At 43.1% G+C, this 23,461-nt stretch overlaps 1 pseudogene; it reads right to left on the reverse strand.

Annotated features, from left to right (window-relative positions):
• Window positions 1-16,454: 16,454 nt before the first annotated feature.
• LOC108592089 (high mobility group protein B3 pseudogene) lies at window positions 16,455-17,122 on the reverse strand (annotated as a pseudogene).
• Between the last annotated feature and the right edge of the window lie 6,339 nt (window positions 17,123-23,461).

Genomic DNA, 23,461 nt, shown 5'->3' on the forward strand with positions numbered 1-23,461 from the left:
TATTAAAGATGACAGGTGCCAGGCACATGTTCATTTAACATTTTACTCTTAACTGGGGACTGTGTGCCTTTGAAGGAATGTCAGGCACAGTTCCTAGTTGGGGCTGGAGCATTTTTGTGATGTTCTGTGCAAGTCTCGGTCTAGAGAAGAAAGCTGGCTGCATGGATAGCGTGAAGAATACTAATCCACTTGAGTAATAATTATGCAAAATCAGGGTTCACGGCCCGCTAGGTAATCATCCAACATTTCTGTGCTGACTCTTGCACATAGAACAGGAGAGTGAAGTATGCCAGGTCCAGGAGAAGGCAAAGTTCAATAATTAGCTATAAATATAACTTTATAGCCATTTCCCCAGACTAAAGGGCAAAGTTTAATAACTGGCTATTAATACAACTTTATTGCTATGTCTCCAGACTGTTTTTATAGTGAGGATAATGGCTTCTTAAATGATTAACAGTTGATAGCTACAGCTCTTTGTCTTTGAAAAAGCACATGGTATTTTGTGGAAATGTGCATATGTGTGTTTGTATCATAAGTCAAACATTTACAAATAACACAGAAAGTCCCTTGTTTTCTTTTTCTTGCACTTAGTCTTTTGCATCTCACTTACTTCTTTTTTCTTTTTCTTTTTTTGACACAGAGTCTTGCTCTGTCACCTAGGCTGGAGTGCAGCAGTGCCATCTTGGCTCACTGCAACCTCCGCCTCCTGGGTTCAAGTGATTCTCCTGCCTCAACCTCCCGAGTAGCTGGAATTACAGGTACCCATCACCACATTCGGCTATTCTTTTTTTGTATTCTTAGTAGAGATGGGGTTTCATCATGTTGGCCAAGCTGGTCTTGAACTCCTGACCTCAGGTGATCCACCCATCCACCCGCCCTGGCCTCCCAAAGTGCTGAGATTACAGGTGTGAGCCATGGTGCCTGGCCACATCTTGCTAATTTCTAAGGAAAACTACTGAATGGAGATCACTCTCCTGGCATGCACATGTGGGTATACAGTACCTCCTGTCTGAGAACTAACCAGGACTGACCCTGCTTAGCTTCCTCAATCAGATGAAATCAGGCATGTTCAGGGTGCTATGGCCATATACTGTACAGTATCTTATATAAGATATAGCACATGTTATGTAGATAAATGATATTCACACACAAAAAGAAATACCCTCCCGTCCATCCCATAGTTTTTGGGTTTGCCTACCAGCTCTCAGAGTGGAGAACTGAAGAAAACCCAGAAAGACAAAATCAATTTATATTGGAAGGTCAAGGAAGGGTTAGATTAGGAAAAAAAAAAAAAAAAAATAGATCCTGAGAGAAGAAAGCCAAGACTGAGTTCTTTGGGAATTTGGGGGTAGTTTTGGAAGCCTGGGGAGAGATTAGGACCTCTGCGGTGCTCTGATGGGGAGGCACACCGAGAGACCCAGGGAGGAGAATGTTTACGGTGCTTTTCTCTGGCTTCTATAATTTGCTGCCCATTTTGAACTTTGCTAAGAGAGTGCAGTGAAGATTCCTATTGCTTGTTATTGTTTTCTTGGTTAACTGATTTTGTTTCTTTTTCCTTTTTTCCTAGAAAATCATGAAAAAAGGAATATAGCTATGATTTTGTTCTGAGATATACCACAGGCAGCATAGTTTTACACAGACTGCACGCACCTGTCTCGACTTACATCATTTTTTTTATTTTTAGGTTTTTTTTGAGATGGAGTTTTGCTCTGTCGCCCAGGTTGGAGTGCAATGGTGTGATCTCGGCTCACTGCCACATCCGCCTCCCGGGTTCAAGCGACTCTTCTGTCTCAGCCTCCCGAGTAGCTGGGATTATCTGTGCACGCCACATCATGCCCAGCTAAGTTTTTGTATTTTAGTAGAGAGGGGGTTTCACTGTGTTGCTCAGGCTGGTCTCAAACTCCTGAGCCCAGGCAATTCACCTACCTCGGCCTCCCAAAGAGCCGGCATTACAGGCATGAGCCACTGTGCCCAGCCTTGCTTTTCTTACTTATTATTGTAGTACTGCATGTCATTTCTATGTCCACACATACCTTTTAACATTTTTTTTTGCAAATTTTTCCATCTTATAGATTTACCACAATGTTTTTCAAATTTCTAATTTAATTTATTTTATTTTTTGGAGATGGAGTCTCACTGTCACCCAGGCTGGAGTGTAGTGGTGCCATCTCAGCTCACTCCAACTTCTGTCTCCCAGATTCAAGTTATCCCCTGCCTCAGCCTCCTGAGTAGTTGGGATTACAGTCACGTACCACTAATTTTTGTATTTTTAGTAGCGACAGGGTTTCACCATGTTGGCCAGGCTGGTCTTGAACTCCTGACCTCAAGTAATCTGCCTGCCTCAGCCTCCCAAAATGCTGGAATTCAGGCATGAGCAGCTCACAATTTTTTTTAAGATGGGGTCTTGCTATATGGCCTAAGCTGAACTTGAACTCTTGGGCTCAGTGACCCTCCTGCCTGGGACTGCCAAGGAGCTGGGGCTACAGGTGCATGCCATTGTGCCTGGCTCCCACAATTTGTTTAACTATGTCACCAATAATGGGCATTTATGTTGTTTTCAGTTTTTTGATATTGTAAACAATGCTGCAATGAGCATCCTTGAACATATAGACATATAGATTCTACCAGAAACTACCCTTCAGGAAAAGATTTGTGTTTTTTGTGGTGTTTGTCAGTGAAAGCACTACCCCAGGATCATGTGGCTCTGGAGGTCTCTGTGTCATTAAGTAACCCCCAAAACCTGCAGCATACGTTTTTAAGTTATCTCAGTAATTCCCTCCTCTTTCATAATTAGAATTGGAGTGGAGGAAATTAAACAATATGCATGAAATAACTTTATTCTTTACCTGTTCCCTGCTTAATATGTGATTTCTCTTAGTGGCTGGAAAAAGAAGATAGCCGCTGATTTATCTGCTTCAAGCAACAGGACAATATGCTTACCTTAAATCGCAAAATGACAATGGTCCTGAAACACAATCCATGCTGCCGCAGGAAGAGGAGAGGCCTGAGACTGTGAGGAGAGGGACAGAGGCCAGTGATCAAAACAGCTCTGAACAGTCCCCTCTGTTGGGAAAACTAAAAAGCAAAAGATTTGAACAGGTAATTCACAGATGGGGCAGTACAAATGGCCAGGAAACTCCTCAAATAACTTGGAAAACATGAAACCCCGAGGATAGTATTAAGAGACTGCTTCAAAGTGAGCTTTCTGCATTCGTGGTTAAAATATGAAAGATTAATCAGTCTTCTGTAAGACACTGGCACACAGAAAAATAAAACAAGTGGCTTGTATTGAGCTTTCACCGGGAGACTTTCTGAGCACTTTTCAAATAGTAGCGGGTAAAATCCACACAACTTTATGAAGTAGATTGTTATTATCTCCATTTTGTAGATTAAGAAAACAAGGCTCACAGAGGCATTCCGTGTTTTGCCCAGGGTAATTCAGCCCTTGGCAGAGCTGGCATTTGGGGTAGACAGCTAGGCTGCTGTGGCTGAGCGCTCAAACACTGCCCTGTGCTACCACCTGGTGGTCAAAGGCGATACCGCAATGATGGAGGTGAGCCTAGACCAGTGGGGAGAGGTCCGTCCACGTGGCTCCCTGGAGGATGTGGACTTGAAGCAGAAGTCAGGAAACACATTCCAGGCAGAGGGGGCAGCACTCGCCAGGGCATGAGAACAGCAGTTATTGATCCATGCATGAGGAACAAGAGACAAGTGGGAATGATAGCAAGAGGAGTAAAAAATAAAATAAAATAAAAAAGAATTTCTTTCTTCAAAAAGGAAAGAAGGACATGCTAGGAGATTGAGGTCAGCTGGGACCAGATGATGGGAGACCTCCTAGTCAGGGGCTTGGACTTTATTCTGCGGCTGATGGGAAGTCACTGAAGAGCTTTTATTCATGGCAGTCGGCCGGGCATGGTGGCTCACACCTGCAATCCCAACACTTTGGGAGGCCTAGGCAGGGGAATCGCTTGAGGCCAGAAGTTCCAGACCAGCCTAGGCAACATAGTGAGATCCCCGACTCTACAAAAATGAAACACTGCACACACACACGTGCACACACACAGATTAGCCAAGTGTGGTAGCATGGCTGTGGTCGCAGCTACTTAGGAGGCTGAGGCGGGAGGATTGCTTGAGCCCAGGAGATTGAGGTTGCAGTGAACCTTGCACTCCAGCTCTCAAGACTGGGAGACAGGGCCAGACCTTGTATGTAAAATAGATGAGTCATAATCAATCAGTCATGGCAGTGATGTGGGGAGAATTGTCTTTTGTAAAAAGTCCTTAGTGACTGTGAGGGAATTGGATGTAGGGGACAAGGCCGGGGGCAGGAGGCCAATGCGGAGCTGCCTGGAAGGACCCGTGAGTCCCTGAGCCACCCCCAGCAGTGACCGAGCGAGGAGAGCACAGGTTCAAGAAATATTTAGGAGGCAAAGCTGTCAGCACTTGTCAAGTGAACCTGATGCGAAATGTACAGAGCAGGAGAAGCAGGCTACAGACACCAGGAAAATGGTATTGTTCCAACCACTCCTTGTCTGTTCCAACGCTGTACAGCAGGATCCTCAACCAGGGATCATTCTGTCCCCTCAGGAGACAGCCAGCCGTGTCTGGGACAGTTTTGCTGGTCACAGCAGACTGTCGGGGTGGCAGTGCCAGAGGACGCTGCTAAATCCCCTCGGTTCACAGGGCAGGCTCCATGGGATGGGAATCCTGGGCTCAGGGAGCGGCTGCCTGGATCCATTCTGGTGGTGCCAGCTCCGGGAGGCGGGAATGGAGGAGGCCCTGGCCCACAGAGTGTGCTTTTACAGAAACAAGCCCTGGTGCTCTGGGCAGACGTCCGGGAGTCTCCCACAGATCTCTTACCCTCCATGGGGCCCGGTTCCTCCCAGGGTTCCCCTGCCCCAGTTCCCCCTCCAGGCTCCAGAGGGCTGAAAACTGCATTCTGCAGCCCATGCAAGGTTACTGTCTTACTGCCTGGAAGGCACTGGATACATTTGCAGGCTAAAGGCAGTGTGATTTCCCTCAAGCAGGCCTTAGTTTATTCTAAGGGCACAGGCGTCTCTCCTTCCCCAGAGTCTCCTTTTCAGGAGCTTCAGGGCCTCTAGGCTTCACAGACTGCAGCTTTACCTGCCCCTCCCCAGCAGGATGGTCTTGAGGTCCATACCTGTGATGGAAATGTCAGAGGCATTTGTACCAGAGTGACTCCATCTTGAATAGGGGCTAGGTAAAATGAGGCTGAGACGTACTGGGCTGCATTTCTGGGTTAGACATTCTAAGTCATAGGATGAGATAGGTGGGCACAAGGTACAGGTCACAAAGACCTTGCTGATAAAACAGGTTGCAGTAAAGAAGCCAACCGAAACCCACCAAAAACCAAGACGGTGATGAAAGTCACTTCTGTTCACTGCTCATTGTATGCCAATTATATGCTAATTATAATACATTAGCATGCTAAAAGACACTCCCATCTGCACCATGATAGTTTACAAATGCCATGGCAATGCCAGGAAGTTACCCTATATGGCCTAAAAGGGGGAAGACCCCTCAGTTCTGGGACTTGCCCACCCCTTTCCCAGAAGACTCATGAATAATTCCCTTGTTTAGCACATAATTAAGAAATAACCATAAAAATAGCCAACCAGCAGGCTTTGGGGCTGTCACCGTTCTTTAGTTTCTATTTTTTGTATGTGTGATGGAGTCTCACTCTGTCTCCCAGGCTGGAATGCAGTGGCACTATCTCAGCTTACTGCAACCTCTGCCTCCTGGTTCAAGTGATTCTCCTGCCTCTGCCTCCTCTGGAATTATAAGAGTGCACCACCATGCCCAGCTAATTTTTGTATTTTTAGTAGAGATGAGGTTTCACCATGTTGGCCTGCTGGTCTACAAACTCCTGACCTTAGGTGATCTGCCCACATCGGCCTCCCAAAGCACTGGGATTACAGGTGCAAGCCACTGTGCCCAGCCTTGTTTCTTTACTTCTCTGATGAACTAATAAACTTTCACTTTACTCTATGATTCTTTCTTTTGCGAGATCCAAGGATCCTCTTTTGGGGTCTAGATTGGGATCCCTTTCTGGTATCAGAAGGTCAGGCAGGGTGCAATTTAAATATGGGGCTGGCTACACAGTTTTCTACAGTTATTTTTCATTAAAGGAAATTATTTCACATCTGAGAGGAGAAAGGATTTCTCATTCCTGCAGGTTCTGGTGGTGTGCTGCTCACTCCTGCTGCCACTCCTTGGATCCCACCCGTCTGGGCATCCAACCCTTGCACAGCTTTCGACCCTCATTTGTTTCTTATCAGCCATCTCAGCCTCTGCCAAGGCACAGGCTGGGGCCCTACTACTGTGTCTGTGTGACTTGGGTTTCCTCAACTGTTGGAAGGCAAGAGTTAGTCCCTGGCCAGAGTTGAGGGGAAAGAGGTCACTATTACCCTTTCCTGGTGAGTTCTGAAGCCCAGGGTCCCACATGGTCTCTGCAGGTGTCTGGTAAGTGGGCCTTTCTCAAAGATGACGCCTTCTCAATGTACCCTTGTGGAAGGGGCAAACTAGCTCACTGGGGTCTCTTATAAAAAAGGCATTAATCCCGTTAGTAAGAGTGGATTCCTTATGACTTAATCACCCCCCAAAGGTGCACCTCTTAATGGCATCACATTAGGGATTAAGTTTCTACATGTGAAACTTTGGGAGGATACAAACATTGAGACCACATGATTCCTTTTCTGTTAAAGTTCATGGGAAGAGTTGGTGGGGTGTGGTGGCTTACGCCTGTAACCCCAACACTTTGAGAGGCTGAGTAGTGAAATCCCATCTCTACTAAAAAATACAAAAATTAGATGGGCATTATGGTGCTTACCTGTAGTCCCAGCTACTTGGGAGGCTGAGGCAGGGGAATTGCTTGAATCCAGGAGCCAGAGGTTGCAGTGAACTGTGAGATCCCACCACTGCACTCCAGCCTGGGTGACAGAGTGAGACTTTGTCTCAGGTTAAAAAAAAAGTTCATGAGAAGAATTGATACTGCTGGATACTGTTGATGTTTTTTATTTGCTTCTGATTTAAAAAAGTATCTATGTTAGTTAAATAAAACACAAAATTTTGTTTAGACAGGAGGAATAGATTCAAGCGGTCTGTTGTATATTAGAGTGACAAGAGTTAATCACAATATATTGTATACTTGAAAATTGCTGAGAGTAGATTTCAAGTGTTCTCAACACAAAAATGATAAGTATGTGGGTTAATGCTATATGTTTAATAGCCCATTTAGGTATTTCACAATGTATACATATAGGAAAACATGTTACACACCATAAATATATATAATTTTTACTTGTCAATTAAAAATAAATAAAACAATAAATAAGTAAGAGTATACAAAAAATTGCTTAGAAATTGTTCCTATGAAAACATGTTCTAACCCAGTGCAAAGAAACTAAGAACTCTGAAAAAAAGTTAGGTGAAATGCTAACTAGAATAACCAACTTAGAGAAGAATATAAATGACCTTATGGAGCTGAAAAATACAGAATGAGAACTTTGCGAAGCATACGTAAGTTTCAATAGTTGAATCGATTAAGCAGAAGAAAGGATATCAGAGATTGAAGATCAACGCAATGAAATAAAATGAGAAGGCAAGATTAAAGAAAAAAGAGTGAAAAGAAATGAAGAAAGCCTCCAAGAAATATGGGATTTTTTGAAAAGACCTAATCTACATTTGATTGGTGTATCTGAATGTGACAGAGAGAATGAATCCAAGCTGGAAAACACTGTTCAGGATATTATTCAGAACTCCCCCAACCTAGCAAGGCAGGCCAACATTCAAATCCAGCAAATACAGAGAATACCACAAAGATAATCCTCAAGAAGAGCAACCCCAAGGCACATAATCATCAGATTCACCAGGGTTGAAATGAAAGAAAAAATGCTAAGGGCAGCCAGAGAGAAAGGCTGGGTTACTCACAAAGGGAAGCCTAACTTACAGTGGATCTTTCGGCAGAAACCCTACAATCCAGAAGAGAATGGGGGCCAATATTCAACATCCTTAAAGAAAAGAACTTTCAACCCAGAATCTCCTATGCAACCAAACTAAGCTTCATAAGTGAAGGAGAAATAAAATCCTTTACAGACAAGCAATTGCTGAGAGATTTTGTCACCACCAGGCCTCCCTTACAAGAGCACCTGAAGGAAGCACCAGACATGGAAAGAAACAACCAGTACCAGCCACTGCAAAAACGTACCAAATGGTAAAAACCATCAACACAATGAAGAAACTGTGTCAACCAATGGGAAAACAACCAGCTAGTATCAAAATGGGAGGATCAAATTCACACATAACAATATTGACCTTAAATGTAAATGGGCTAAATGCCCATCAAAAAACACAGACTGGGAAATTGGATAAAAAGTCAAGACCCATCACTCTGCTGTATTCAGGAAACCCATCTCACGTGCAAGGACACACATAGACTCAAAATAAAGGGATGGAGGAAGATTTACCAAGCAAATGGAGAGCATAAAAAGAGCAGGGACTGCAATCTTAGTCTCTGATAAAACAGACTTTACACCAACAAAGATCAAAAGAGACAAAGAAGGGAATTACATAATGGTAAGGGGATCAATGCAACAAGAAGAGCTAATGATCCTAAATATATACGCACCCAATACGGGAGCACCCAGATACAGAAAGCAAGTTCTTAATGACCTACAAAGAGACTTAGACTCCCACACAATAATAGTGGGAGATTTTAACTCTCTGCTGTCAATATTAGACAGATCAATGAGACAGAAAATTAACAAGGATATCCAGGACTTGAACTCATATCTGGACCAAGCAGACCTAATAGACATCTACAGACTCTCCACTCCAAAGCCACAGAATATACATTCTTCTCAGCACCATGTCAAACTTACTCTAAAATTGACTACATAATTGGAAGTTAATCACTCCTCAGCAAATGGAAAAGAATGGAAATAATAACAACCAGTCTCTCAGACCACAGTGCCACCAAATTAGAACTCAGGATTAAGAAACTCACTCAAAACTGTACAACTACATGGAAACTGAACAACCTGCCCCTGAATGACTACTCGATAAATTATGAAATGAAGGCAGAAATCAACATGTTCTTTGAAACCAATGACAACAAAGACACAATGTACCAGAATATCTGGGACACATTTAAAGTAGTGTCTAGCGGGAAATTTATAGCACTGAATACCACATGAGAAGCGAGGAAAGATCTAAAATCGACACCCTATCATCACAATTAAAAGAACTAGAGGAGCAATATCAAACTCAAAAGCTAGCAGAAGACAAGAAATAACTAAGATCAGAGCAGAACTGAAGGAGATAAGAAAACCCTTCCAAAAATCAATAAATCCAGGAGTTGGTTTTTTGAAAAGATCAACAAAATAGATAGACTGCCGCCTAGACTAATAAAAAAGAAAAGAGAAAAGAATCGAATAGGTTCGATAAAAAATGATAAAGGGGATACCACCACCAATTCCACAGAAATACAGACTACCACAAGAGATAACTACAAACAACCCTATGCACATAAACCAGTAAATCTAGATGAAATGGATGAATTCTTAGACACTTACACCCTCTCAAGACTAAACCAGGAAGACGTTGGATCCCTGAATAGAACAATAACAAGGTTTGAAATTGAGGCAGCAATTAATAGCCTACCAATGAAAAAAGTCCAGGTCCAGATGGGTTCACAGCTGAATTCTACCAGGTATACAAAGAGGGGCTGTTTCCATTCCTTCTGAAACTATTCCAAGCAATACAAAAAGAGGAAATCCTTCCTAACTCATTTTATGGGACCTACGTCATCCTGATACCAAAACCTGGCAGAGACACAACTAAAAAAGAAAATTTCAGGCCAATATCCATGATGAACGTTGATGCAAAAATCTTCAATAAAATACTGGCAAACCAAATGTAACAGCACATCAAAAAGCTTATCCATCACAATCAAGTAGGCTTCATCCTGGGGATGCAAGGCTGGTTCAACATATGAAAATCTATAAATGTAATCCATCATATAGACAGAACCAAAGACAAAAACCACACGATTATTTCAATAGATGCAGAGAAGGCCTTAGACAAAATTCAACAGCGCTTTATGCTAAAAACTCTCAATAAACTAGGTAATGGTGGAACGTATCTCAGAATAATAAAAGCTATTTACAACAAACCCACAGCCAATATCATACTGAGTGGGCAAAAACTGGAAGCATTCCCTTTGAAAACTGGCACTAGTCAAGGGTACCCTCTCTCACCACTCCTATTCAATATAGTATTGGAAATTCCAGCCAGAGCAATCAGGAAATAAAAAGAAATAAAGGGTATTCAATTAGAAAAACAGGAAGTCAAATAGTCTCTATTTGCAGATGACATGATTGTGTATTTAGAAGACCCCATCATCTCAGTCCCAAATCTCCTTAAACTGATAAGCAACTTCAGCAAAGTCTCAGGATACAAAATCAATGTGCAAAAATCACAAACCTTCCTATACAACAATAACAAACAGCCAAATCATGAGTGAACTCCCATTCACAGTTGCTACAAAAATAATAAAATACCTAGGAATACAACTAACAAAGGACGTGAACAACCCCTTCAAGAACTACAAACCACTGTTCAAGGAAATAAGAGAGGGCACAAACAGTTGGAAAAACATTCCATGCTCATGGTTAGGAAGAATCAATTTCATGAAAATGGCCATACTGCCCAAGGTAATTTATAGATTCAATGCTATCCCTATCAAGCTACCATTGACCTTCACAGAACTGGGAAAAAAAACAGCTTAAACTTCATATGAAACCAAAAAAGAGCCTGCATAGCCAAGACAGTCCTAAGCAAAAAGAAAAAAGCTGGAGGCATCATGCTACCTGATTCCAAATTATACTCTAAGGCTACAGTAATCAAAACAGCATGGTACTGGTACCAAAACCAAGATATAGACCAATGGTACAGAACAGAGGCCTCAGAGGTAACACCACACATCTACAACCAACTGATCTTTGAAAAACCTGACAAAAACAAGCAATGGGGAAAGGATTCCCTCTTTAATAAATGGTGTTGGGAAAACTGGCTAGCCATTGCAGAAAGCTGAAACTGCCTTCCTTACATCTTATACAAAAAATAACTCCAGCTGGATTAAAGATTTAAACATAAACCCTAACACCATAAAAAACCTAGAAGAAAACCTAGGCAATACCATTCAGGACATATGCATATAGGCATAGGCAAGGACTTCATGACTAAAACACCAAAAACATTGGCAACAAAAACCAAAATGGACAAATGGGATCTAATTAAACTCCAGAGCAAAATAAACAATCTGTACAGCAAAAGAAACAATCATTAGAGTGAACCAGCAACCACTAGAATGGGAAAAAATTTTTGCAAGCCCATCTGACAAAGGATCTATAAAGAACTAAAACAAATTTACAAGAAAAAAAACAAACAACTCCATCAAAAAGTGGGCAAAGGGTATGAAGAGACACTTTTGGAAAGAAACATTTATGCAGCCAGCAAACATATGAAAAAATGCTCATCATCACTGGTCATCAGAAAAATGCAAATCAAAACCACATTGAGGTACATCTCACATCAGTTAGAATTGTGATCATTAAAAAATCTGGAGAGAACAGATGCTGGAGAGGATGTGGAGAAACAGGAACGCTTTTACACTGTTGGTGTGAGTGTAAATTACTTCAACCATTGTGGAAGACAGTGTGGCAATTCCTCAAAGATCTAGAAATAGAAATTTCATTTGACACAGCAATCCCATTACTGGGTATATACCAAAGGATTATAAATCATTCTATTATAAAGACACATGCATATGTATGTTAATTGTGGCACTGTTTACAATAGCAAAGACCTAGAACCCACCCAAATGCCCATCGATGATAGACTGCATAAAGATAATGTGGTACATATACATCATGGAATACTGTGCAGCGATTAAAAAGGATGAGTTAACGTCCTTTGCAGGGACATGGATGAATCTGAAAACCATCATCCTCAGCATACTGACACACAAACAGAAAACCAAACACCGCATGTTCTCACTCACAAGTGGGTGTTGAACAACGAGAACACATGGACACAGGGAGAGGAACATCACACACTGGAGCCTGTTGGGAAGTGGGAGGCTAGGGGAGGGATAGCAGGAGGTGGGAGACTGGGGAGGGCTCACATTAGGAGAAATATCTAATGCAGGTGATGGGTGGATGGAGGCAGCAAACCACCATGGCATGTGTGTACCTATGTTAACAATTCTGCAAGATTTGTAAATGTACCCCAGAACTTAAAGTATAATTAAAAAAACTTTTTTAAAGAAATGGTTCCTATGAGATTTATTGTTTATCAATAACAATACACTTTAGGTTTATTTATTTATTTTTTGAGACCGAGTCTCGCTCTATTGCCCAAGCTGGAATGCAGTGGCACCTTCTCAGCTCACTGCAATCTCCTCCTCCCGAGTTCAAGCGATTCTCATGCCTCAGCCTTCTCAGTGGCTGGGACTATAGGCACATGTCACCATACCTGGCTAATTTTTATATTTTTGGTAGAGGCGTGTTTCACTGTGTTGGCTAGGCTGGTCTAAACCTCCTCATCTCAAGTGATTTGCCTGCTTCAGCTGCCCAAAGTGCTAGGATTACAGGTGTGAGCCACTGTGCCTGGCCCTAGGCTCATTTATTAATGTGAAAATTCTTTAGGCCCTAGAAGCATATGTTCTGGATAGAGTGTAAACAGATTCTGAGTGAGACTTCAGGGGCCAAACTGGAGGGGTGGGGCTCGCCCTGTGCTCTGTATCCACTCTGATGCTTTCAACTTGACAAAAGTTTGTCTTCATTCTTTTATCTTTAAATAAAAACACACTGGGGCTCACCATGTGGAAATGAATCGCATTTACCACCCGAATTACTTTCCTTTTGTGTTGAATCTAATAAATACAAATTTGGCAGCTTAAGACAGCATGTTGATTCTCTTACAGTTCCAAAGGCCAGAAGTCCAGAACCAGGCTCACTGGGTTAAAGTTAAGGTATTCACAGGGCTGGTTCCCCATGGAGGGTCTCAAGGGAGAATCTGCCTCCTTGCCTTTCTGGCTACTGGAGGCTTTGTGCATTTCTTGACTCAAAACCCCTTCCTCAAATCATTTCAATCTTTGCTTTCATTGTCGCATCTATTTCCTACTTTCCTCCTCTGTAGTCAAATCTTTTGTTGCCCAGGCTGAAGTGCAATGGCACGATCTTGATTCACTGCAACCCCCACCTCCCAGGTTCAAGCAATTTTTCTGCCTCTGTCTCCCTAGGAGCTGGGACTACAGGCACGCACCAACACACCCAGCTAATTTTTTTTTTTTTTTTGTATTTCTATTAGAGACAGGTTCCACCATATTGGCCAGGCTGATCTCAAACTTGGGACCTCGTAATCTGCCCACCTTGGCCTCCCAATGTAGTCAAATCTTGATCTGTTTCTAAACTATGAGTTCACTTTTGATTACATTTGAGTCCCACCCTGACAATCAAGAATACTCTTTCCATCTTTCGATTAACATCTTTAATCAGTCTGGGCGAGGTGGCTCAGCACTTTGGGAGGCTGAGGCGGGCAGATCACTTGAGGCCAGCAGTTCAGGACCAGCCTGGGCAATGCGGTGAAACCCTATCTCTACAAAAAGTACAAAAAAATTAGCTGGATATGGTGGTGAGTGTCTGTAGTTCCAGCTACTCAGGAGGCTGAGGCAGGAGAATTGCTTGAATCCAGGAGGCAGAGGTAGCAGTGAGCTGAGATCACACCACTGCACTCCAGCCTGTGTGACAGAGTGAGACTCTTGTTAAAAACAAAACAAAACAAAACAAAAACAAACCTTAATTACATCTGCAAAGTCCATATGGCCATGGAAGGTAACATTCACAGGTTCCAGGGAATAGAACATAGATCACTTTATTGTCCATTATTCAGCCAACCACAGTCCATTCTCCTTTAACACAAATTAGATGGCTCATTGGATCATGTTTAGTCTGGGGCAAAACATCATAGAATCAGAAAATATTTGCAAAATATAAAGCTGATATAACTTCCCTCAAAGCAAATGTTCTGGCTTCAGGAAGTATCATTTGGTCAAAGAAAATGATTCCTTTATAATTATTGAGGAATTCAACCTAGCAAATAAAACATCTGTTTGCCGAAAGTACATTTTATTTGAATAGCAGCATTTGTTTGTTTGAGATGGAGTCTTGCCCTGTCACCCAGGTTGGAGTGCAATGGCATGATCTCGGTTCACTGTTACCTCTGCCTCACCAGTTCATGTGATTCTCCTCCCTCAGCCTCCCAAGTAGCTGGGATTACAGGTGTGCACTGCCACGTCTGGCTAATTTTTGTATTTTTAGTAGAGACAGGGTTTCACCATGTTGGCCAGGCTGGCCTCGAACTGCTGACCTCGTGATCCCAAAGTGCTGGGATTACAGACATGAGCCACCATGTCTGGCCTTAAATAGCAGCTTTTTATTATAATTCATATTTTAATTTTATGTAATACCAGCACTTTGGGAGGCCGAGGCAGGTGGATCACTTGAGGTCAAGAGTTTGAGACCAGCCTGGTCAACATGGAAATCTCATCTGTACTAAAAATACAAAAATTAGCTGGGCATGGTGGCATGCACCTATTATCCCAGCTACTGGGGAGGCTGAGGCAGGAGAATTACTTGAACCCAGGAGACGGAGGTTGAATTGAGCTATTACGGCATTGCACTCCTGCCTGGGCAACAAGAGCAAAACTCTGTCTCAAATAATAATAATCATTGTTATCATCATTATAATATATAGCAATAATAATAAACGTAGCAATAATAAACATGACTTCTGCTAGTTTTCTCCAGGATTATATTATAGGTGTTTTCCCTCGTGTTTCCTCATTTCTGGGATTTCTTTCCTTCTCCTTGTTTATCTGATCATGAATCCATTGACTAGGCTTGGTCAAAGTTCTGTTTTGTCCACAAGAGCTCCACAGGGAACACGTTTCTGCTGAGGAGAGACTGCTGGGTTCTGGAGGAGTATTTTACCTCCTTGCTGGAGACAGTTAATGACCTTCAACTACATGGTTGAAGACGTCCTGCAGGCAGAGGCATGTTTTAAAACGGGTGAGTCTAGTTTTCTTCAGCAGTGACATGAATCACAGGTGATCTGCTCAAATGCTAACCAGCTAACCTCTCTGGGGCCAAATGCTTGCCGTCTTTAGCCTCTGGTTCTTCATTATAAAGTGAAGGATTGTGCCAGGCTATCTGTAGCTTCCCTCCCTTTTCTCCCATGCCAGAAATTCTTTTGTTTGTTTGTCTGTTTTTTTTTGTTTTTTTTTTGAGATGGTGTCTCACTCTGTTGCCAGACCAGAGTGCAGTGGCTTAATCTCAGCTCACTGCAACCTCCACCTTCTGGGTTCAAGTGATTCTCCTGCCTCACCCTGGGAATACAGGCATGTGCCACCATGTCCAGCTAATTTTTGTATTTTTTTTTTTAGTAGAGAGGGGTTTCACCGTGTTGGTCAGACTGGTCGTGAACTCCTGACCTCATGATCTGCCTACCTCAGCCTCCCAAAGTCCTGGGATTACAGGCATGAACCACCATGCCTGGCCAAGCATGCTGACATTTTAAAAAATGCAATATTGTTTATTTAACTTCAAAAACATTTCGGCATTTTAAACATACAAAAAAAAACAGGACTTTGCAAATCATGTTTAAGTACAGAAGCTTCTTGAACTTTCATTGATGCAGTAGTTCTTCACTTTGCTGACAATGAAGAATTCTATGGTTTGTTTAAAAATAGTTTAAAAATTACTGCACTTACTTAAAACAAACAAAAATAAACTTCTCAAGTCAGCTGTCCCCCCTTCGTCAACAGCTAAGATGACAGCAGAATGCTGTCACCACATACAGAAAGAAGACAACCTAAAGCCAAATGAATGCCCACTGCGGTCAACAGGTCCAGCCTCACAGTGCACGCCCTGAGCTACAGCCCCTCCCAAAGGCATCTTCCCCACAGCCTCAATGCCAAGCAAGGAGCATCAAGAGTTTGTCTCGGTTGTTTTGTTCTTTTTACAAACTATAGATATATATAGTTGATAACTCAGGATTTCTAGCCAATTACCATATAGTTAACACCACCTTACAAATACCTCAAATAAAAAAAATGCCAGAAATATCTTTAAATGCCTTGTCACACTAACAGCAAAGTGCACAGAGTGAGGAGAACACGAGAGCACCTTTTCCCTTAAAAATGTTTGGAAAATGTACAACTTTGATCAGTTTCAGGATGCTCCAGACACCCATGGCCACTTCACGTAACCCACTGACAATCTCTGGAGCACTTTGAGAGACTACAGTATGCTCGTGATCAAGTTTTATAATTAAACCTAATGAGGGAAACGGACACTTCTCAAATAAGAGATGTGTCAATTACGACACTCCCCTAAGTATTCACAAGGAGAGAGAACAGTTTCTTTATTCATCCTCCTCCTTCTTCTCCCCTCCTCCTTTTATTTCTCCTCATCCTCTTCATCTTCTTCATCTTCCTCTTCCACCTTTTTCCAGGCAACTTTAGCAGGACCCTTTGCACCATCAAACTTTCCTTTTGACTTACATTCAGCAACATCCTCCTCATACTTCTCCTGCAGCTTTGCTGCCTTCGTGATGTAAGGCTGCTTTTCGCAGTCATTTAGGTTATTCCTATCACCCAGCTATTTTTGCCACATCTCCAATAGATATGCCAGGGTTTGTGGATTTGATCTTGGGGCGAAATTCTGAACAGAACAGGAAGAATTCAGATGGTGGCCTTTTGCGGGCATTAGGATCCTTCTTGCCTCCCTTAGCTTCTTCCTTCATTTCCTGATCATAACGCACTTTATCCTCCTTCGCCATTTCATCAAATTTAGATTTCTCTCTCCTGGACATTGTCTTCTACCTCTCAGAGCATTTCTTGGAAAATTCTGCAAAATTGATAGGAACCTCTAGGTTTTTCTTCTTATGTTCTTCTCTGCACGTCTGCACAAAGAAGGCATAAGCAGACATCTTGCCCTTTGGTTTCTTGGGGTCACCTTTAGCCATCCTGACTGTATTGTTCACGAGTCTGGGCAGCACAGCGCATGGCATGTGGCTCAATGCTCCCGAGCCTCGAGACAGCTGCTTCCACGAGAGCCGCCTCCATGCCGGCATTCTTATAAGTTAAGTCTACTCTTAAAAGTTTCTCCACTGGCTGGGTGAAGTGGCTCATGCCTGTAATCCCACACTTTGGGAGGCTGAGGCAGGTGGATCACTTGAGGCCAGGAGTTTGAGACCAGCCTGGCCAAACGGTGAAACCCCATCTCTTAAAAATGCACAATTAGCCAGGTGTGGCAGCTCCTGCCTGTAATCTCAGCCACTTGGGAGGCTGAGGCAGGAGAATTGCTTGAACCCGGGAGGAAGATGTTTCAGTGAGCCAATATTGTGCCATTGCACTCCAGCCTGGGCAACAAGGATGAAAGTCTGTCTCAAAAAAAAACAAAAAAACAGAAAAAAAAGAGGCTGGGGGTAGTGTCAGTGGCTCGCGCCTGTAATCCCAGCACTCTGGGAGGCCGAGGCAGGTGGATCACCTGAGATTGGGAGTTTGAGACCAGCCTGACCAACATGGAGAATCCCCATCTCTACTAAAATACAAAATTAGCTGGATGTGGTGGCGCATGCCTGTAATCCTAGCTGCTCAAAAGGCTGAGGCAGGAGAATACTTGAACCCGGGAGTCGGAGGTTGCTGTGAGCCAAGATTGTGCCACTGCACTCCAGCCTGGGCAACAAGAGCGAAACTTCATCTGAAAATAAAAAGTTTCTCCATTGTTTGGTGAAGGCCTCTGAGTCATTACTGAGGTCCTTCTCTGGGCAGTTTCCTCCTCAAGATCTCCAGAATCACAGGAACAAGCAAAGTGCAAAGCAACCAAACCAGAAAATAAAGGAAGAGATGGTATTTGAACTGCAGGAGTCGTATTTATTTGCTCCTTTTTCCGTGTCACAAAGGGGCCAGGTCATATTGTGTGATGAAGTTTGTACTTCTCAGTCACCTGGGCAAGTCGTGTAAACCAGGGGTCCCCAAACCATGGGCCACAGACCACTACTGATCCATGGCCTGCGAGGAACCAGGCCACACAGCAGTAGGTGAGCAGCAGGTGAGTGAGTGAAGCTTCATCTGTATTTACAGCCACTCCCTATTGCTCACATTACTGCCTGAGCTCTGCCTCCTGTCAGATCAGCCGCAGCATTAGCGTCTCTTAAGAGCCCAAACCCTATTGTGAACTGCAGGATCTAGGTATCTCCTTCTTTATGAGAATCTAATGCTGGATAAACTGTCTCTGTCTCCCATCACCCCCAGGTGGGACCATCTAATTGCAGGAAAACAAGTTCAGGGCTTCCACTGATTCTATGATACGGTGAGTTGTGTGATTATTTCATTATATTACAATGTAACAATAGCAGAAATAAGGTGCATAATAAATGTAATACACTTGAATTATTCTGAAACCATTCCCAGTCAGCCCCCAACTGGTCCGTGGAAAAATGGTCTTCCACAAGGGCAGTCTCTGGTGCCAATAAGGTTGGGGACCACTGGTGTAAACCACACAGTTCTCCCCACTGGCCAAAGGTGGAACCAACTTCCAACTTTCACTCGCCACATGCCATCATGAATGTGTATATGGTGTGTGCCGGGGATTGCTTTGTACCTTAGGCTGTCACTCAAACAGTGTGCTAAATGGGGCTCTACTAGGTCCACTGTCCTTCTTCCCCAAGGGTTCTGACAGCGTCAGGGACACACCTAGCTTGCGTGCATTTATATGGTCATCATTTTCTCCTCTCATCATACCCAAGTTTCTGTTGTTTTATAATGCAAAGCACTTCAGTATTCTCTTTTGTTTTCCTGTCTTTGCACGTTTACCACTTATGATGACTTTTTTTTTCTTATGAAAACAGTTCCCTCTCTGAGTATTTCTGGCAGCAAATGTTAAGATTATGAAATATTTACTCTCTGCATACTCAGCTCACCTATAATAGTAAGAGACAGGGAGAGAGGTCTTGCTAAGGGGAAGAAGATCTTGGGTTCTAATACAAATGCACTCTTGCTTTGAAAGCCTGACTTATCTTTTCTCTGTATCAAATAGGACAAAGTAAACAGCTTATAACATAATAAGTGGAGTTAATTTTTCAGTGACAGGTAGCTATCATCTCCAGTTTCTCCTTTGGCCCTCTTCTTGTGTTTATGAATGCCTCTTCTTTCAAAATAACAATAAGTTACTATACCCTTTTTCCATATTCTAACATTTGGCCTTTTTCATCCAAGCCGATATAAACCAAAAGAAGTTTGTGGGTTACATGAAGATCATTAGAAGACCCGGACTGGAGTCCCGATTCCCCACTCACTCGATAACCTGCCGTGGAAGAGTCATTCAACAGATGTGCGACCCCGTTTCATCATCTGAAACTCGAACGGTTGTGCTAGGTGGCCTCTGCAGTGTCTATTAAAATGTCGCCAAACTCTAAGTAGGTCATTTTTTGTAGTGGACTTTTCTACATTTAAATTGATTGTAGGAAGACTTTCAAATCTAGGTGAGCCAGTCTTAAAGCAGACCAAGAATACAGAAGAGGAAATGATGACGAGTTGGCTGTTTTCCATTTCTTAATTTTAAAAACCAAAGTCCTGGTACTGTCTATCAGAATTTCCATTAATTCATGAAAAGCACACTGGGCTTCTCATCTTTGTCTCTCGTTGACTGACAACCTTTCATTTTGATGCCACCCAGTATTACAGGAGTTTTCCATGTTCTTAACCTTTCTGACGGTCTGGCGAAGCTGTGTGTATGCTATCAATACTGATTTCCAGGAAATATTGATTTTAACATTTTATCGTTAGTGTTGCAGTGTTTTGTCTGCTCTGATACACACTGGAAAATATTCTCTTCCACACTTTGAAAACTGGTGTGAAGAGTGATGCTAATGGTAAAGGTCTTTCTTTTAATGAAAAGACTCATGCTGACATTTACACATTTGGCTTCAACTTTTTCTTCCTGCCTATGTGCTGACAGGTGCAGTCTCAATCCACATGATTCATTTTCTGCCTGTTGTTCTTCACTTTGTGTCACTTTAAATGAGCCACTTGCTTAAAAAGAAAAAGATACAAGAGTATGTGACTATAAGTTCATGGTTTCCGTCTGTAGGTTTTAGGTTGCTAGGGGGTGGTTTGACCTTTTAGACAAGTCTGGTAAAATGCAGATGGGATTATATAATGTTTACAGTAGCATACAATTGAAGCTGCAAGGTGTGTGTGTGTGTGTGTGTGTGTGTGTAAGAGGTAGAGTTAGAAGTGAGTAGAAATCACCCTTGGAAACAGATCCTGACTCAAAGGAAAGCTAAAGCCCACAGTCTTGCAGTATCTCAATTTTCTCTGGATGCTTTCAGGGAAGAATCTTTCTTTTAAAAAAAAAAAAATTAATTAATTAATTAATTTTGAGACAGAGTCTTGCTCTGTCACCCAGGCTGGAGTGCAGTGGTGCAATCTCGGTTCACTGACACCTCCGCCCCCTGGGTTCAAGTGTTTCTCCTGCCTCAGCCTCCCAAGTAGCTAGGATTACGGGCGCTCATCACCACACTCTGCTAATTTTTGTATCTTCAGTAGAGACGGGGTTTCACCATGTTGGCCAGGCTGGTCTTGAACTCCTGACTCCAAGTGATCTGCCCGTGTCAGCCTCCCAAAGTGCTGAGATTACAGATGTGAGCCGCCACACCTGGCCCAGGAGCCACATTTCTATGTATTACGCTCCTTGTGTCTACCTGGTCCTGCCTGGTCTCTAGCCCTGCAGTCTCCTCTGCGTGGTTAGGATTCCCGGATCTCCAACTGCCGGCCCGGCATTGCTCCATTTTAAGGACAATGTTCAATGTTGAGTGTTAAGATGGATTTAAAAAACACTACCTTGTTATTTATTTATTTTATTAAAATAAATAAGATTCCCTTCACCCTCTCTAGCCACCATGGTGGTCCAGAGAAGAGTGAAAAATGCCTCCTTCCAGATAATGTGCTAGGACTCTGACCTCTAGCCCCTGGCTCAGCCTGACCATGCGTCCTGCTGTGATTTCTGGGCTTCTGGGCTTCTGCCCTAATGCTGGGGCCAAGGCCAGGTCTCCGTTCTGGAGACAGCCCTGCCTGATTCTCAAAGTCACTTTGCTCTCCCCCCAGGGACCTCAGCCTGCCCGGAAAACTGGGCACCATGACGGGGCTCTGTTACTCTCTGTTCATTTCTCTGCATCCCTAGCCACTTCATTGAATAGGTTTCTTCATAGATTCTTGTCTTCTCTGAGGACACTCCGGTTTCTTAAATCTTGAGCATCCCAACGTCATGTTCTTTTGCCTGAATGATCTACAGCTAAACTCGTATAGCTCCTACTTTCTGTAGCTGCTGTCCACTCCACTTCTGTCTCACCTTAGGTCCTGGCTTCAGTCCCCGGTCTGCCTTGTCCCATGGTGGTCTACTGAGGCCGAGGTGCTGTGTGTGAGACACAGCAGTGCCACTCAGGAGTGTCTTGCACACGGTGGATGTCCAAGACTCTGCTGCTCAAGTTGGAGCAGGCAGCATCAATATGCTCATCCTCCCACGTTGTTGCTTTATTTGATTTTATTTTGTTTTTTGATGGAGTTTTGCTTTTGTTGCCCAGGCTGGAGTGTAGTGGCATGGTCTCGGCTCACTGCAACCTCTGCCTCCCGGGTTCGAGCAATTCTCCTGCCTCAGGCTCCTAAGTATCTGGGATTACAGGCACTCGCCACCATGACTGGCTCTTTTGTATCTTTAGTAGAGATGGAGTTTCACTACATTGACCAGGCTGGTCTCAAACTCCTGACCTCAAGTGATCCGCCCACCTCAGCCTCCCAAAATTCTGGGATTACAGGCATGAGCCACTGCACCTGGCCTCTCCCACATCGTCATTCTGTACTGTGTTCTTGCTGAAGGAGCATGAATTATTTCCATCTGGGCTCTGGGACTTACTAGCTGTGTGGCCTGTGGTAGGATGTACATTTTCCTGTGCTTCAGTTTCTTCATCTGTAAAGAAAAATGGTGTGAATACATTTACCTCTCCCAGTTGTCGTATGGATTGATTTAGAAGGTTTAGATACCTTCACTGTTCACAAGAGTCCTGTGATTCTAGTATGAGTAGTTTCCAAATATAATTCTGAGACACACAGGAGTAAACAATAGATTCAAAAGTCCCTACAATGGAATTTTTGTACATTGTGAGTTAATATTTGAAAATTCACTTACACAAAGGTCTGGAATAAAAGGCTTGTTAGTGTTATGTAAATGTTTAAAAAAGGAAGTTCTCTCTCTTCCTTCTAAATAGTGAGGACCTATGAATTATTGACTAAGGTTTCAAAGTGAAGAAATGGGAAAAGCCATTTATATGGGGTTGTAAGTCACACCAGGAGTTGGGACTATGCCCACGTTGGTTAGGTTCCACTGTGGTAACAATGGACCCCAAAAGACAGCTAGAACTTCAAACAGCATAGAAGAAGTGGTCACTGTGGTGGCTGAGAAGTGAAACTTCATTGCACTTTTAAAGAAATTCTCTCATCAAAAGGAAAGAAAAACTAAGTGGATATGAAGTACAGTTCTGCTTCTCAGATTGTTAAGTGATTCCCCTCCCAGCCACTTAGAGTAACCACTATCTCAAGCATTTCTTGAAGATCCCTGCCTGTCTTACTAGAATACCCTCATCCCTTCTACTTTTTTTTCTTTTTTTGAGAGAGTCTCTCTGTTGCTCAGGTTGGAGTGTAGTGGCATGATCTTGGCTCACTGCAACTTCTGCCTCCCAGGTTCACGCGATTTTCCTGCCTCAGCTTTCACAGTAGCTGAGATTACAGGCACCAGCCATCATACCCTGCAAATTTTTGTATTTATAGTAGAAACGGGTTTCACCATGTTGGCCAGGCTAGGCTTGAACTCTTGACCTCAAGTGATCCAGTAGCTTTGGCCTCCCAAAGTGCTGGGATTACAGACTTTGGGAGCCACCGCACCCGGCCTGTCCACCCAATTTTAATCCCAACATCGAGACTCTTTCCTTTATCTTGTCTCTTGTCCATAGTTCACTTTCCCAGATCCATATAACACCAGTGAGAGCCAACCCCCAATACCTAGGGAGAAATGTGATCTCACTGTGTCTACTTTTTCCCGAACATGAACTCCACAGTTGTCTCCAAAGAGTAAAAGCAGTTCCTCCTTTTCATCTCTTCTGGGAAAGCTGCAGTTGGGAAGCAGAGAGGTTTGGCAGAGTTGATGGGATCTTTGGGGTGGACTGGTTCCTATTGGAAGGAAAATGAGGGTAGGAAACTGCTGAACAAAGAGTCTCTGCCCTGCCTTTGCGGGCTGCTGACCCTCATCACGGGCAGAAACTACTG

Source organism: Callithrix jacchus, chromosome 6 (genome assembly GCF_049354715.1).
Source record: "Callithrix jacchus isolate 240 chromosome 6, calJac240_pri, whole genome shotgun sequence".
Lineage (NCBI taxonomy): Eukaryota > Metazoa > Chordata > Mammalia > Primates > Cebidae > Callithrix > Callithrix jacchus.